Genomic DNA, 17,714 nt, shown 5'->3' on the forward strand with positions numbered 1-17,714 from the left:
AATTTTACTTCTAATTTTATTAGATTAAAATGTGTGGTTGTTAACTCTTATTTTAAATTTAGAAATCATAAAATTTAATGTGTATGGAATTTAAAATGCAAGGTTATGATTATTATAATACTAACCATGGTATTAATAATGATTATTATTTTTGAAAATGTGTTTCAAAATTGTATCCTTAAATAAATAATTAAGAAAATTAAGTGATATATATATATATATATATATATATATATATATATATAGTCTTGTAAAAAAAGAAAAGTAAAGTAGATATTTTAAAGAAATAATAATAAAGAAAATACATATATAAGAATATAGAAAGTCTTAAGTTCAAATTTCACAATTCATGTGGTTCCTAATGTTTAAATTCATACACAGTGATGTATATATATATATATATATATATATATATATAGATATATATATATATATATATATAATATTAATGATATTGTATAATTGTATATAAATATATAATATTAATGATATTGTGTAATTGTATAAATACGTGTAAAGTGGACAACACTAGACATAAATATATAATAGAAAATTTATGAAATGCAGTTGATAAGTCAAAGCTCAATGAGACCAACATAGTCATGGGTCAACTACTTAGAAGGATGCAGATGCATTTTTCACGACTTTCCTTATTTATTTGATTAAATTGTGTGGTGAACTAGATAGGATTGCATAACTTAGCTTAGAGAGATACTTTTGTGGAGCATCTAAATCATGCCTTTTCGTTTAAATTCTATTGATACATCTAAATCATACACTATGATTTCAGTTATGGTTTCAGTTAACTGTTATGATTATTGAGTATAATGTCGAGAAGAGGTTTCATGATATGATGGTACATGGTAAATGGACATAGTTCTGATGAGGGGATAATGATGCACATGTGGATCTTATTTATATAGTTGTTACGATAATGATGATGTATGCTTATGATGATTATGATATTATGTTGAAATGTGGTTCATTTATTATGTGATGAAACGTCTTTGATGTTGAATGTTGATGTTATAACTTAGGAGGATATTATGATGTGAAGCATGTGGTAATTGTATGTAGATTTATGACATGCAGAATTTTGTGATAACAATGATGTTATGTTTTCATGATGACATGCAAGACTTGGCATGTGGATTATTTTATATATAAAATGATTGTATAGCTAATGCATTGGATGTATGTTGAGATGTGGTGATTGACAGGAAATCCACAAATGGGCCGAGAGGGCTGGTTTATTTGATGATCTCGTAGGAGCCCATACCTGTGAGGGAGAATATGTAACACCATATGGGCTGGGGACAAACTCAATCAACACTACATATGCCAGTGGTTCCTTTGTCTTGTATAACTCTTGATGGATAGCTCTTGAGGGGCTATGGGACCATCTTAAGGAGGCCAAGTGTCTAATATTGTAGGCTAGGTGCCTGATAATGGATTGGGAGGTCGAAGTATGGTGGGAGTGTAAGGACTTCAATGCTTGGGATTGTGCACCTTAGTAGGTGTGGAGGGAGTGGGCCAGCCTTGCAAGATGCCCAGAGTCATTGAATACTGGGACCGGATTTCTGCCTTGGGGCAAATGAGGTCTGAGCCGGGTACGAGCCTTAGGGCCAGCCTTGGGCTATGGTACAGACCGATGAGGCTTATGCCTGGTTCCAAAAGTGGAAAAATGACAAAGATTCCTTGAGATTTCCTGAGTGCTGTGGAAACTTTTGATGCCTGCTGGTTATAGTAGTTCAGCAGAGGGTGTAGGGCAAATGTGAAGTAATAAATAACTAAATAAATAAAATGTTAAATTATTCAACTTAACTTCGGGACGAAGTTCCTTAAAGAGGGGGAGTATGTAATGTCCCATAATAATAATAATAATAATAATAAATAAAAGAATATAATATTAAAATATGAGCAAATAAATGATAAACAACAAAAAAATATAATAATGATAAATAAATAATAGAAAATTAAAGAAAAGATAATAATAGTAAATAAATAATGAAGAAAATATAATAATAATAAATAAATAAAATAGTAAATAATAACACTGAAGTCCTAAATGTCTGTATATATATATATATATATATATATATATAAACTATAAAAATAGTAAAAATAAGTAAAGTTAACAAAAAGTAAAAAGGAATAAAATAAGAAAGAATTATATTAAGAGAAATATTAAATTAAGTAAAACTTAAAATAAAGAAAAAAAAGTTTCATGTTGACACATGGAATGTGTGCATGCAGTCCCCTTTCCATTGTTTGGTCTATTTAATAGATGAAAAGAAGATGAGATTCATCATTCCTTCCCCCATTCTCTAGGGAGAAAAGTGTGGTGAGACAAAGGATTCCCTGCCAGTAGTACGTTGGTTGAGGGCTTGGGGGTGGCCAACTGTAGAAAGATTATGTGCAGCTAAGCCTACAGTTGGGTGGAGAGTTATCCCCAAAACTTTGTTGCGGTTAGCGAGATTCAAATAGCGTTTAACTCTAAAATTACAAGTAAGGAATATCATCGCTACAGGTAAGTTGCCTTTGTTCCTATTTCTCAAAAATTCTATGCCAATTAGTTGAATAGAGGTGTGATGATTGTAAATCACATAACTGATCTAATTAATTGCATGTTTTAATTCCGGGGTTGTTACAAGCTTTTGTAGGTGGTTGGACCATCTAGCCTTCAAAGAATGTCCACAACATTTACATCCATGATACCCTTTTGTTACACGACTTGCAAAATTATTGTATATAGGGCACGTTAGTGTTCATGAAGATCATAACAATTGCAATGAATTAAATTAATATGTGAAACAATATTGTTACGTATATAAACAAATCAATAAACATGTAATTTATTATAGAAAACTACTAATCTTGGATAATCATGTGTGGTGTAAACACATATGCCATACAACGTCAAAACCTTATTTGTTGTGACGTGTCTTGATACACCGTATACATGTATCCCTTCTCATAATTCCTTCAATTCATCTACCAATGGTTGTAAGTAGACATCCAAATTCTTCAATTTTCTTCTACCAGGGACTATGAGAGCCTACATAAGATGTTCATTCTTCATAGACAACCATGGGAGAATATTGTTATTTTAATACAAGCCAAACAAAATAGTTGGTGTTTTGGAGGGAATATGGGTTGACGTAATCCATGGCTATGATGAGTCGTAGACTTCGTACTTCATCCTTGAATTTATCGGGCCATGTATCCTCTATATACTTTGTGACTATTGAATCTATTAGGATTCACTTAACTGTTGACTCAGTTCTGTGTGAGGCATGTCATCCTTGCAACATAGCTAATTCTTTACAACAAAAGAGCCTTTGAATCCTTGCAATTATAGGCATGTACCTCAATATATTATGAGGAGGACCATGTGATTTACCCTTTTTTTATTTATTATACCTGTCATTACCACATTTTAGACATATCTCTTTGTCTGCATATTCTCCTCTATATAGAATACAATCATTCAAACATACATGATATGATATGTACTCAACACCAACATTTTCAACAACTGCTTTTCCTCTTCACAGTTATTGAGCAAGATATTATCACTCGGAAGAATCTTATCTTTGAATAACCGGTTGTTGGTGGGAAATATAAATGTACAATGTCAATATTTAACATTTGACATAAAATCAACATTTTTTTAATGTTGATTGTGTGACAAGATTTCTCAAAATACAAGGGACTTAATCATGGTCAGTTACCTCAATATTGTCGAGAAACATGCTTTCGACATGCCAAACTTTGCTTTCAAGTTGTACAACAACATCATTGTCCCAAGCTGGGTAGACTTTGACTAGTCGTCAAGTCTAAAGAGAGGGGCGGTGGAAGCATATTTCAGGCTTTTGAAAAAGGTATTAGTGATATGAGCATCATCCCCTAGCTCATCGTTCTGGAATGCATCTAAAAACATTGTCTCCATGGAAGTCATATCCCATAAGTAATCATCCATACTAACCTCTATTTGTTTGCCTCCATTGTCGACTTGTGATGAAGAACTATTATTGTTGTAGTCATTTTCCTAGTTGGTGAATCAAGACGTAGTGGGAATTGAATAGGTGGTTGTTCCAACCATTCTTGGTATGCTTCCTCTTTGAGTTTTTCTCTTAATTCAACCTTCTCTCAATTTGACATTGTAGTGGGGTGCACTGGAAGATGGTAGGTGGGTTGCTCATCATCATTAGAATCTTAATTTCAAATTTTTTTTTGTAAGCTAGGTAGTACTCCCTTTTCTATTAATTTTTCATAAACAGATAGTCAATGGTTTTCAAAATACTGTTGGTGGCCTCAACCTATCCGCAGGAAACCAGGTCTGTTGGCCACCTATCCGCATCAAAAGTTGTCCAAAATTTAAATAGATTAATTCTTATCATCCAGGCTACATTTGCTACCTTATCTACTATATGCTTCATACTTAAAAAGTAAATGCTAATTGACATAATAACAAAATTTTACTAGTTGGACTTCTGCTTCATTCATTTGAGGAATCTACTGGAGCCGGGTCTTTTGCACTCGACCCAGGTGCTTCACTTTGCATCAGTGTCTGGAGTTGTTGTTCAATTCTCTTTAGGCAGAGATTGTTATGATATTGTTGCATTTGAACTGACTGGATCTCCTTCTAGAGATCTTTTAGGCTTGGTTCTGCTTGTTTTTCCACTTCTGGTTCTTTTCTTTCCTTATAAGTTGTCATTGCTTTAGCTAGGATGTTTTTCATAACCCAATATTGTTGGATGGTCTTCCTAAACAATGTTTGGCGACCTTGGGTATGGCCTGGATCCTGAATTATAGGCTCCCATTCTGCTGCCTGAATTTCTTCGTTCTTGATGTTGGCATTTAACTCTCTTTCCCATTCAAAAATGATTGCTTTTACTTCAACCGGGGTTCCTACATAGTAGGCATTGATTAGATTCTGCATACTTTCCTGTCCTGTTTTTCTTCCTCTTTTCCTCGGTGGTTTGCTTGTTGATGGCTCCAGGCCTTTCATTTTCTACTCAGTCTTTTTTCCTGTTCTTCTGCTCCCTTTTCATCCCTGTTGTCTGCCTTCCTTTACCATCATTGTCTGCTCTCTGTTCTTATAGTCCCTGCACTCTTGTGCCCCTGCTTGATTCAAGTTCCAGTGTGTCGGGGCTTGATGAACACTAGATTTTATACTACCTGTAATGTGAACTAGTAGTAAAACATTAAAATCCAGAATAAGGTTGTCCTTAGTATTCTTACTTTGTTTTATGGTCTGTGTTTTGGCCTTTGCTCTACCAATTTTTCCCGTATTCTTCCCCTCACTGTCAGTTTGAAGCCACTCCGCTACATTCTCAATCCTCAGCTCTATGCCCCCTCTATTTCTCATTCCCCATAAGGATCCCAAGTAACCCCTCCACACTCGTGGTCTAGCGGGATAGATATTTTACTGAATTTAGGGTAGCTTAACTTTATCGGCCATTCTGCCACCAGGACGGACTACCCTTGGTTGTTTTTCCGGTTCCAGTATCTATCCTTCTCCCCTACCTGATCCAAGGAGCAGCTGCTCCCTCGCCATCTTGCATAGGCCTCCAAGCCTTTTGTCTTCACAATTCTATGGTAGTTCCTACAGGCAGACCATCTAAAGTTTTCTCCATGTTTAGTTTTCCCCCAAGCCTCTTACAATGTCATTTTTTCCCCACCCATCCCAACAGGATAGCCATCCATTTATTTCAAGATATTTTCCTCAGGTAATTACGAAGGGAGACACTTATAATATTGCTACTTTCAACATCTATATGGCCCGATAATCTTGTTCTTCCCCATGACTAGTCGGCCATCTTACAGGGTTCAGATTTTCCTTCCCACCCTTCCTAGAGAGATATTAGGTCGAGCCCATTCTGGGTTACCAGATAATTATCCTTGAATACTCGAGAGTTTCCATTCCTTCGCTCAACTGGGAGACCAGTAACACAAAACCAACATTTTTCTAGAATTTTCATAAGTTTTCTCCTTAAATTCCCAATTCTTCTCCAATTCCATGGCATTGTTACCCTAACGACACAGGGGGAGGTTGTAAGTACATACCAGGTTTTTCTTACGAAGGCCATCTGTTGGTCGTTACGCCTCGACTCTTAACATTCACCAGCTCCATCTGGTCATTCTTCCTCCTCAGCCTGCATGCAATTACCTGTCACACTTGCCACCTTTTTCCTTAACTTTCTCTCTCACCCAACTATCCTCAATTCCGAGGTACCCTCCACTTGTAGTGCTTCGTTGTCCACCTTCCTTTCCTTCATGTGTAAGTGTCGGGCTAAGTGCCCACTTACCTGCCATTTATTAACCTTCATCATCGCCTTTCCATTTCCGGCTACTCCTGTTGTGTTATATTTTCCATTACCCTTCAACAACTTGCTCGCCCTCCTGCCATTTGTCTTGTCCTTCTTTCCTCTGCCCTCCATTTCCCTCCACACCCTAATCGGGGAAATTTAAAAAAAATATTGAACATTAGTACATCAATGATATTAATAAGCATAATGCAATTGGTTTGTTGAAATTACATTATACCAAACAATTATTACCATTGTTGACCCAGGATTGCAGCTGGAAGATGGCATGTTACAATTGGTAGGGTAAAGTGGCTGTCCATTTTCATCTACCAACTGCTTGCAGTATGTTGCTCCTGATAAGAGCTTCCGATGTTTTTGACCTGGTGGAATATTTTATGCATCTGAAATCGATTCTGAATCAAGATCTTGCAAATTTGGATACTTCTTTATTCAAATTGACATGGGTAAAAAAATAATTCAATTAGATAATCAAATATAAATAAGATCTGAAGTTATTGGAGATGGAAAGGGAGAACTCCGAAAAGGACTTTGAGTAATGTGGAATGAGCTAGAATTTGAAGAATTGGCCATTTGATATTATGAGATTTTCTCCCTTCATTTGAGAAAAATCAACTATAATTTTGTGTACATATATAAATATTAATTTCGAGAACCATATCAGAATTTGAATTTCAATATAGTTTCCAAACCATTTTTTAAGAATAAGGCGACTTTAAGCAGAAAATGTATACTATAAACTACTGTAACTCATGTGGATGCATCCTAAAGGATAATTTGAGATGAATATGTCATTTTATGTGAAAATAAAAATTCAAATAACTTTTAAAGCATATTGATGCTCTTGTAAAACTAACTGCACTGATGTGTTAAAATAATAACCACACTGGTTTATGGGATTTCGAAAATAAAAAAGGAATTATATCATGTCTATGCATTAAAAAAATTTAGTGCACCAATACATTATCTTAATCAGTTTGCGTTACTAGTAAACACACCGGTGCTTTTTACTAATAAACGCAACAATGTTTCAAAAAAGTGAAAGAAAAAAATGCGAATTCGTTTTTTTCAAATTGAAAAATGAGCGGTAATTGATTTTTCGAAATCTAATTTCATAAAGTCTTTTAAATAGTAAGAATTTATTCACTATTTCATTATTTTTCCCAAAATTTCAAGGGAGAGATTTGCAAGAGAGACATACTGAGAGCATTATGGAGCAGCAAAATACTTTGGAACAACATAACTATTCAGAAGATCAGAATTTGAAAGGTATGACGATTCACTCAAAACCTTGAATAGTAAAAATGTTCAATTTTACTGTTGATCTTACTAATATTTTTTTTACAATTTTTGTTAGATTTAATTAAAATTCAGAAAAAAATAAACAAATAAAAACCCTGAATAGAAAAAATTTTACTATTGATTTTACTGATATTTTTTTTTACAATCTTTGTTCCTATTTAGATTTAATTAAAATTCAGGAAAAAAAACAATGCTTACCTTAAACCTTGCTTCTTGCTTATGTCACTGCAAAATTTCACATTAGGGTTTAACTCCCTCTACCACTTCTCAATTAGGGTTTTCATTTTAGGCATTTTAGATTTAATGAGTTTGTGTTACTATATATAAGGTGTTTGACATGTAGAGCAGGGGGACCACTTATTGAATCAGATCCAAACCCTGTCAACCCAGTCCATTTTTTTACAAAATGGCTTCTATTTATCGGTACACCTTATGTAATATAACCCATTGGTGTTCCTATGAAAAATAACATTGTTAAGTCCAAAAAACTCGTGTTTAATTAAATTTTATGTTTTCATTTTGTACTGTGATGACAATATTTTTATCGTTACATTAACACCGTCATAATTTAAAGTTATTTAATTTTTTTTTTGGATGTTCAACAATTTAAACCCCTGATGTGTTTTATAAATTAAACGCTTTGATGCATTTATTCACATAAGCACACTAGTTACCAGACCTCTTTTTGGCTAAAAATAATGTGATTTATTTATAAAATATATTTATTATTGACTTTTGTATTGAATGGTATAGGTTGCATATTGTTCAAAAAATGTCTCAAAAGAGGTCAAGTAATAAAAATATTGATTGATACAATGATAGCACATCCAAAAATGCAGAAAAAACAAGTTCTTTGTAAAATTTTTACAAAATTAATATGTTTGAACTATATGTAAGTTTAACTCATATGCATTAGTTAGTGCGTATCATGCAGAGCCACAAAATGAGGAAGCTCGATAAAAAAAAAAATTCTGATTTAAGTGCAGAAGAGCATAAAATCCTAATGGAAAAGTTGTAGAAGGATGAATCTAGTGAATGAAAAAATAATATTCAATGAGTTTTTTTTTCATTAATAATATACTTAAGAATATTAGATAACATGTTTCAAACAATCTATTAATTCGCATATGTTTAATGTTCTACATGGACCAACAACGAAGGAAAAGAATCTCGTTCTAAGAAAAAAAAGTTATAGAACATGTAAAAGACGATGAATTGGTCCTTAGCTCATTTGGAGTGGTGTTGGAGGTTAATGAAAGGGGGGGAACTTTTACAAAACTATGAAGGATATAGTGGAACAAACATATAGACATATTTTCCACTTACAATACAAAATCAATCCAATGATTCCAAGAACCAAGTTATATTTAAACTAGAGGAAGCATTTCCAGAGCAATGGTCAATGAGATCTGTCAACCTTGCAATAGCAAAAACATACAACAACAAAAAATAATCATTCAAAAAGCAATATTCCTAATTAAAATGTTTTTGTATAATTATATGTATATATTACTACAAAGCATTCATTCATTAATATCAATTTTGCTATATTTAGTTTTCATATATCAATAGAAAAATAGTTTATCACTTTTTTCAGTTAGATTATGAAAATCCCAAAGGATCAATGAGATGATATCCGAAATATGCTAGTAGGAATGTCCAAAAAAATGTACAAGGAGATGGTCAAAGAAATGGACATAATTGCATCACAAGAGGAGTCATCTCAACAACAACGTGCTTCAAATGTATGTAATCATTGAATTTTTCTATTAGGTACATATAAACAAATAATTTAACATTAAATATTAATTTTCAAGTATTTTCTTGTAGAAAAGAAAACAAAATGGAACCCATTCAACACATAAAACAGGATGATAAGGAAGAAAAGGGTTGATATCAAAGTTTGTGAGTAATTGTTAATATTTCCTTATAACAACTTAAGATTTCATTTTTGTATATTTTAAGTTTGTTTACAACAACCATCTTTGAATGTCTTCAAATAGGTTCTAACATACAAAAAAGAGTCATCGAAACAATTGATTGACATTGGGTTAAATGTGGGTTGTGAGTGTATATTGGCATATCAAAAATTAATTGTGGAATTTGTAAGTATCTATATTGTTTTACTTCTCTAAGTTTATAATTAATAGAACAAAAAAATCCTTTATACTAAATCTATGATTTTTTATGGGGTATAAAACTTACAAAAAACAAAGTATGGAACTACGCCAACAGAAGAGTTGTTGAAAGAAGACATGAGATCTAGTTTCGAAATAATGTGTATAATTCAAGACTCAATTCTTGTTATGGTATATTGCTCTTCCATTTACATTGATGTATATTATTTATTTCAATTTTCATTATTCTCACCAATGTAGATACATTTATTACACTTTATTTTTATGTTTGTAGATGGAACTTGAAGAAGAAGAAAACAATTGATGCAATCAACAAAGCATTCATCCAAATAAATCAAGTCATGGAAGTAGCTCGAACACTTAAAACAATTCCAACAAAGAATGGTGATCTATCTGGGTATCAATGCAAGTTGTTGTATTTTTTGAAATAACTGCCTGTGAAAATCAAACATTTTATTTAATTTAATGGACATAGTGTTCCAATTGAAAGACAAAAGATTACCAATAACTATCCCATTTTGTTTGACAAGGAGTTCCTTTTTCATGTATAATTAAATACATTTTAATTTATTCTATTGCGTTGTCCAATGTCATTGTGAAATATTACACCATTGGTTAAATATATGGATGATTAAATATTATATTGAAGAGATGCGAAATCTGATGATATAACAAATTAATCCAAACATCATATACAAATTCACTAATCAAAATTTAATTTATATAAATATTGTTATAAGATATATATCGATTTTTTGATAAATAACGGATTTAAAAAATCATAATAATTTCACTGTCATAGGTCGATGTTTCTTAAAAAGAGAAAATGGATACCGGGACATCGTATATTAATGCACACTGCTCTGAATACGAGTTTTTCAACAACGATATTTATAATAATAAAAAATGGTATCCTGATGCATTCGTACATACAAAAGCCTGGTGCATTTGTAAAATAAATATGCACCGAGAAGATATACATTTCATGCACCAGTGTGATTCGCCTTTAACACACCGATGCTTCATTGCCTTTAACACACCGATGTGTTAGATTACGTAAAAGCACTAGTACTACAAGATTTTTTTCCTCACCCTTGTGACTTTCATGAAAATTACAGCACCAAGGCTTTTGCAAACACATATGCACTGGGGCATTATACTTTTCAAGCACTAATGTTGCTTATACAACTCATCAACACCAGTGCATTGTTACGCATAACTACTTGGTGCATTGGAGAAGATAAAAGCACCGAGGCTACAAGATTTTTTTGCTTGCCCTGGTGCCCTTCCTGAAAAGTACAACCTGGGGCATTTTTATAAGGCATAAGCACCGAGGTAGTATACTTTTTAAGCACTGGTGTTGTTTTCATTCAATGTCCCGGTGCATGGTATCATAGATTGTATGAGCCAGTGCATTTTTATTATTAAAGCACCAGTGATTTTATAAATTTAACGCACCAACATTTGTTTCCAATCTCGGTGCTTTTATTTAAATTTACAACATCAATGCTTTTATATTGGCAGCGCATCAATGCAACTTGTCCAGTAAGAAGACCACTAAGAAAACTTTTGCTAAAGCCTCCGGGTGCCCAATTTTTTTTAGTTATGATGAAGTTCCATTATTAGCTCTGTTAAAACATCCACTACCACAAATGGATGTTGTAGCAAAGGTTTTTTTGACAATTTTGCCAATTTTATAACACTAAAAACATTTGTTATAAACTTCTCTATAAGGTATTTTCCTTGTATTGTTTTCATTAGAAGAATGGTTGAGGTTGCCTTATTATCATGATTCTCTCCATCTATTGAAGTTGAAGCATATATAGATGACAAATAAACACTCTTGCAGATATCTATATGATATGTGTTTTTTTGGCTCCATGGTGCCTGATTACCCTCATCATAGCTTTTCTCAACCACTTCTAGGTGCATTGGAGAAGTACCTCATTTCTCATACCAGTGTAAATTCTTGGACGCCAAACTTAGTCGCAATGAATATGAATCCTTCCACACCAAATCTAGCTGAAACAATTTTGAATCCTTGCATGCCATATTAGGTTGCAACGAATTTATATCATATATTTATATGGCTATAGTTGCATCCCCATTATCAGCTTTTGCCTTAACTATCATTTGAGATCAAGGTTTCCTTCTTGATTTTCCAACACGAGGCACCAATTTAAATATATTAGTTTATGGATCATCTTCCTCTTTAGGAAGAATCCAGTCATTGCAAACATCTAGTTCCTGCTCTCTTTGTCTCTTGCTTAGTCTCATCACACCCCAATTTTGTTCTAGATGTTCAATCTTCTCCTCCTATTCATCCTTGTTTTTTACCTCCTGCCTCTGCAATTTAATGCAATCATGTTTTGAATTCCTAAGCTTGTATCTAAGTCTAGTGTCCCAACGTCCTCCATGCTTTGTGTAGAATTCATTACAAGAAGGGTGATCACTGCAGTACTTGGTGTTTGATTCAGGTTTATCATTTCTCAATCTCTCAAAATTTTCTAGTTTCGATCCCTCCCTCAAAGGTTTTTAGCCCTCTCCATTCTTGTTTTCTAGCTGCGAGGGACTCTCTTCCAAATGCTTGTGATTTTGTAAAATTTCATGAATCTACAAGCTCTAGCATTGTACCAAATTTGTGGATGTCCTACTACTTTCACCTTTGCCATTTTTTGTTGGAATTTTCTTCTCAAAATAACTAGCCAAACCCTTATCCTTGACCTTCTTGTGCTTCTTACAAGTCATAGCCCTATCACAGTCCCATTCACAGTCACATGCTCGAGGTTGTGACCTCCTCCTCTTGTGATTGCTCGCCAATGAATTAGAGGTTTGGGGTAAGCACATGACAAAGGAAATGAAGCAATTATACCCCAAAATTAATTTTAGGTTTTTTTCCTTTGCAATTTTTTATAGGGTTTCAAATGATCGATTTTCTCCAATGTCAAAATAAGGAAGAAACCCAATCCCAATATCAATTTATATCAAATTGACATGAAATGGTCCACATGAATATATAGCTACGAAGAAGAGTTTGTGAAAACTATGTTGTTGCAAATATGCATTGGGTATAGCAAAGATTTGTATTCAAATATTCTAGATGATAATGAAAAAACAATGCTTACCTTTGCAGTATGTGTTATGAATATGGACTTCCCTAATCGACATGCCATAGGCAGTTGGAAGGATTCAAATGTTGTAACTTACAACATTTAATAACCTCCACAAACAAATGAATAAGGATGTTGAAAATATAGGGAACTAATCAGTTAAAAGTGAAGGTGTGTAGGTGTAGGAGGGGTGGAGTGAGGTAAAGCCTAAATCTCCTAGTGTCGTTGGTGTGCTTACTCTAAGTACGTATGCTTAAGAATGCATTTCAGTATAGGGCATCCTTGCTTCTTGTTCATTACTTTAAAAGACTTTTATATGGATAACATGGTATCATATTTATTGAAATTGAATTCCACATGATTTTAAGTATATTTTCCACCAAGATTTCCTGTAAAAATTCATCTTCATTAATATCTGATGAACATTCAATTGTTGTCAAATATCCGATGAACACAATGATTGTCAGATATTTGATGAACAAAATTATCGTCAAATATCTGACTAACGTATTTTCCAATATTTGATGATAATTGTGTTAATCGGATATTTGATGAAAGTTGGGGTTTTAAAAAATAATGTTAAAATGCAAGTAAAACCTGACAATACGGTTGAACTATCAGAGTATGATTTCCACCCATATGTACTACTAATTCCATCCAAAACTCAATCATCTGTTGCAAGAAAAGATGGAAATATTGGTTAGGGTTGAATCCTTCACCATTGAAACCAATCATAGACAAGGGTCATAGAACCCTCCAAAATCAATCAGCTCAAAATCAAGAATACTAACAATCCATGATGATCATATTGACTCTCCTCCATTCCTTATATGGTTTCTCCTTGGGGTTTTTCCCTCCTAAATTCAAATTTGAGTGACTTGCAAGTTTCCCTCCATTTTCCCCAATTTAATTTTATTATCTAATGTTTCCTAAGTAACATTTAATAATAATTCCCCCTTTTGAAATGACTATAGCCTATATGGTGAGACAGGATATTACGTCCTTCCCTGGGAAATTAACTCAAAGAGGACATTACAATCCTCCCTTCTCGATATTGTTTCCTCAAACAACAACAAATTTGGGTGCTACAAGATATGTTCTCCTTCCCACCCGATAAGGTATTCTGAGATCATCCTGCCCCTCAACCTCCTCTCTCAGATAGCCATGATAACTTATGGAATTGATACTAATTGTACCACCTCATCCAAAGGGGGTAGCTCAGTTGAAGAATTAACCTATTGACCCACTATCTTCTTGATGTATGATACATAGAAGACATTGTGGATTTTTCTCTTGATCTAGGTGGATATTGGTGGCCATGCGTCTATTCTACTTGGACCCCTAACTCTATTTCCTTTCACTTTCCTAATTTCTAGCACAATTTACTATTTTCGGTAGTTTTTTGGGTCCTGAATTTTCGGAGTCATTTTGAGACCCTAACGACATTTTTTTGGAAAACATGCATATCTATAGCCTATATTAGATATTTGTAGTCAAAATTTGTTGTCCTTAGATAGATATTTCTAACGGGGTATCATATGCGTCAAACAGAGATTGTATGCCAAAGTTACAACCCTGGGAAGTTGATGTACCAACTAACCCCAATGGGGCCCACAAACTTTTGGTGCTTCATCTCCCAGGGTTCGGTTTTTGGATGTTTAGGGTTTTCCATTATTTATCAATAATAAAAAGGACTCTGAGCCTCATTGTAACACAGTTCAAAAGGCATGGAGCCATCACATCTCTTCTCAGAGATAATTTACCATCGTCCAAGCTAGTTTGTTTCTCTTATCTATGTAAACAATTTGCAACAATTACTATTCTATTAATTGAAAATTCATTTCACTTTATCTCTATGTTTTGGTTTGAATTTGTATTTCATTTTGTTCCTGCATAAATCTGGATCATCTCCCCTCCGACAACTCCAACTCATAAGTGACTTCACCAATTCATTTGATTATTTCATAAGGCCCATAAAATCTTGGTTTTAGTTTCTTTGCACCACTTTTCTTGAGTGGATATTGTCTATATGGTTGCAATATTAATAGAACTAAATCTCCTACTTTAGAGTTGTGCTCTACTATGTGCCTATCCACATATATCTTCTGCTAGTTCTAGGTGGCTTGCAGACTCTCCTTTAAAGATGTCCTAGCTTTTCGGTATCCAATATTTAGATGTTGGAGCCTTGCTATCTTCAAATTACAAATCAAAAAATGATGGAGCATCATACCAATACAGTGCCTTGAATGGGGTCATCCCAATGGATAAATCGTAAGCGGTGTTGTAGTAGTGCTCCCCGAGATGTAACCATTTGATCCATCCCCTTTGTTGTCTTGACACATAGTTACACAAATAACCCTCAACCCACTTATTCATAATCTCTGTCTAGCCATAGTTTTATGGGTGATAACTGGTACTAGGGGTCAAATCCATGCCCACCAATCTGAACAGATCTTTGCCAAAATGCACTGATAAACTTGTTACTAACTATATTCTTAGGTAGCCCATGGAGTGTAAACACCTCCTTGAAGAAAAACTTCTCTACTTGTGTTGCCTTATAATCTATTGAAATCACAAAGAAATGTTTAACTTGGTCAACCTATCAACTATCACATAGATGCAATCCTTGCCCTATGCCTTGGGTAGGCCTATGTGTTTGAAGGAAAATTTCCCTAGGTATAGGGTTAAAGCCCAACATAGTGGACAAAGAATTCAAACAAGAAAACTCAATCACACACGCATAGTACTTAAATTAACAAAGGTTGGCAAAGGAGACATACCCGTGGGTCCTATATTTGATGACAATCCCACAGGATCCAAACCCTAACTCTTCCTCTAGAAATTGCAGACCTACAAGATAGAGAAGAAAAAACTAAAAAATCACAAAATTCAAAGTAAATATACATATAATTCAATTAGATCATAACAATATCCATTGCAATTTCACATTCATAAAGATAGACAATGCAAATTCCAATGGAACATGAGCTTCATTATTAGAATGATAACAACAAGAGATGGTAAAGCTACAACTTGATCTTGGCTGCTGGAACCGACGAAACCTTCCTCCAGATCCTTCCTACCTAAGAAAATTAAGACCTCCTCTCCAACAAAAGAAATATGGTGCGAGATAAAGGGGGCTTAACATCTATGCATGGAAACAAGGGTTTCTTGGAGACAGGGAAGTACAAAGAGCACAGGATAACGAAACCTGATTTGGGGATAATTTGGCAGAGTAAGGATGCTAATCATTATGATGCTTTTTAGGCAAACCATAGGGTGTATTTATAACACCAAAAACTAGTTATTTTGGTTAGGCCACAAGCTTATGTAGGTGGGCTTCCAATCTAACCCCTAAACCCTGCCCAAAAAAAAATAAAATTATACATTTTTTCTAAATTTAAAAAGGTGTATATGGGAAGCATTTAGAGGAACCTTGTACATACACACTTTTATAGTGGATAGAGTCACATATAGTTTTTGAAAGATGATTTTTTTAGATAAGGATAGTTTGTAAGGGAAGAGAGATCTTCCCAGGCCAATCAAGAGCATCTGATCTACAAGAGTGGAAAAATATGCTATAACACTATGATAAAGTCCATTGATGTGTTGTCCCATTTATACTCTGGAATTGGAAAGGACTGTAGAAATCCTATAAGAGGAGTATTCTCGAGCTTGTTCTATTGACAAGTCATTCACTCCCTTGCATGCCTCAACACATCATCCTTGAGGCCCTTCTAGGAGAACCTTTCTCTAACCTACCTATAAGTTTTGAAGAACCCCTCGTTCCCTACAAGTGGTGTGTCATCATGTGCGTCCTTCAAGATATTCTCTTTAAGTGTGGATTTAGGGACCAAATATAACTTTCCTTTATCGAAAATGGCCCCATCTACTATTCTATACTTGCTATCCTGTATAAGACCATCCATTAACTCACATGAAAACTTATTTTTGGAATATTCTATCGAGAAGTGGAATTTCCAATCTCCTATGATCTCCAAGACTGAACATGTAATTGGTTCCCTAAACAGTGCATCAACCACAACATTCTTCTTACCCTTCACATACTCAATATCAAAATCATAGGCCTGAATCTTACTCACCCAATTCTACTGACTTTCATTCAGGTCATTTTGTTCTAGGAAGTGCCATAAGCTATTGTGATATATTTTGACCACAAGCTTACCCTGTACCAAAAATTGTTTGAACTTCACCAAAATATGCACAATGTCGAGCATCTCTTTGCCATAGATGGAATATAAGTTCTCTACATCTTTGAGTTTCCCTCTTTCAAAGGCTATTAAGTGTTTGTTCTGTATCAACACAACTTCTAACTCCTCACCCGAAGCATCACATTCTAATACGAAGGCTTGGATGAAGTCAGGAAGTGACAACACTAGAAACGATCTCATTAGCTCTTTGAGCTTGTTAAATGCCCTCTTTGACTCCTTTGTCCACTTGAATGCCCATTTCTTCATCAATTTATCTAATGGTGCACCTAATTTATAGAATCTATTAATGAATGGTTTGTAGTAGCTATAAATCCAAAATAATCCCCACAACTCGGTAAGGTTTCTGAGTGTGGGTCAATCTAGTAGGCCTTGGATCTTCTCTTAATGTACATGTACCCTTACACGTTGATCACATGGCCCAAATAAAGGATCTCAAACATCCCAAACTCATAATTTGATGCCTTGGCATAAAGTGACTGCTCCTTCATAATACCCAAAATCTCATCCAAATGTCCCAAATGATCCTCCCATGTTTTGTTGTATATATGGAGGTCATCAAAGAATACCAACAAGAACTTCCTCAACTATTTGTTGAAGATA

The sequence above is a fragment of the Pinus tabuliformis genome, chromosome 9 (assembly GCF_031772625.1).
Source record: "Pinus tabuliformis cultivar Carrire ecotype Pingquan chromosome 9, CPIR1, whole genome shotgun sequence".
Lineage (NCBI taxonomy): Eukaryota > Viridiplantae > Streptophyta > Pinopsida > Pinales > Pinaceae > Pinus > Pinus tabuliformis.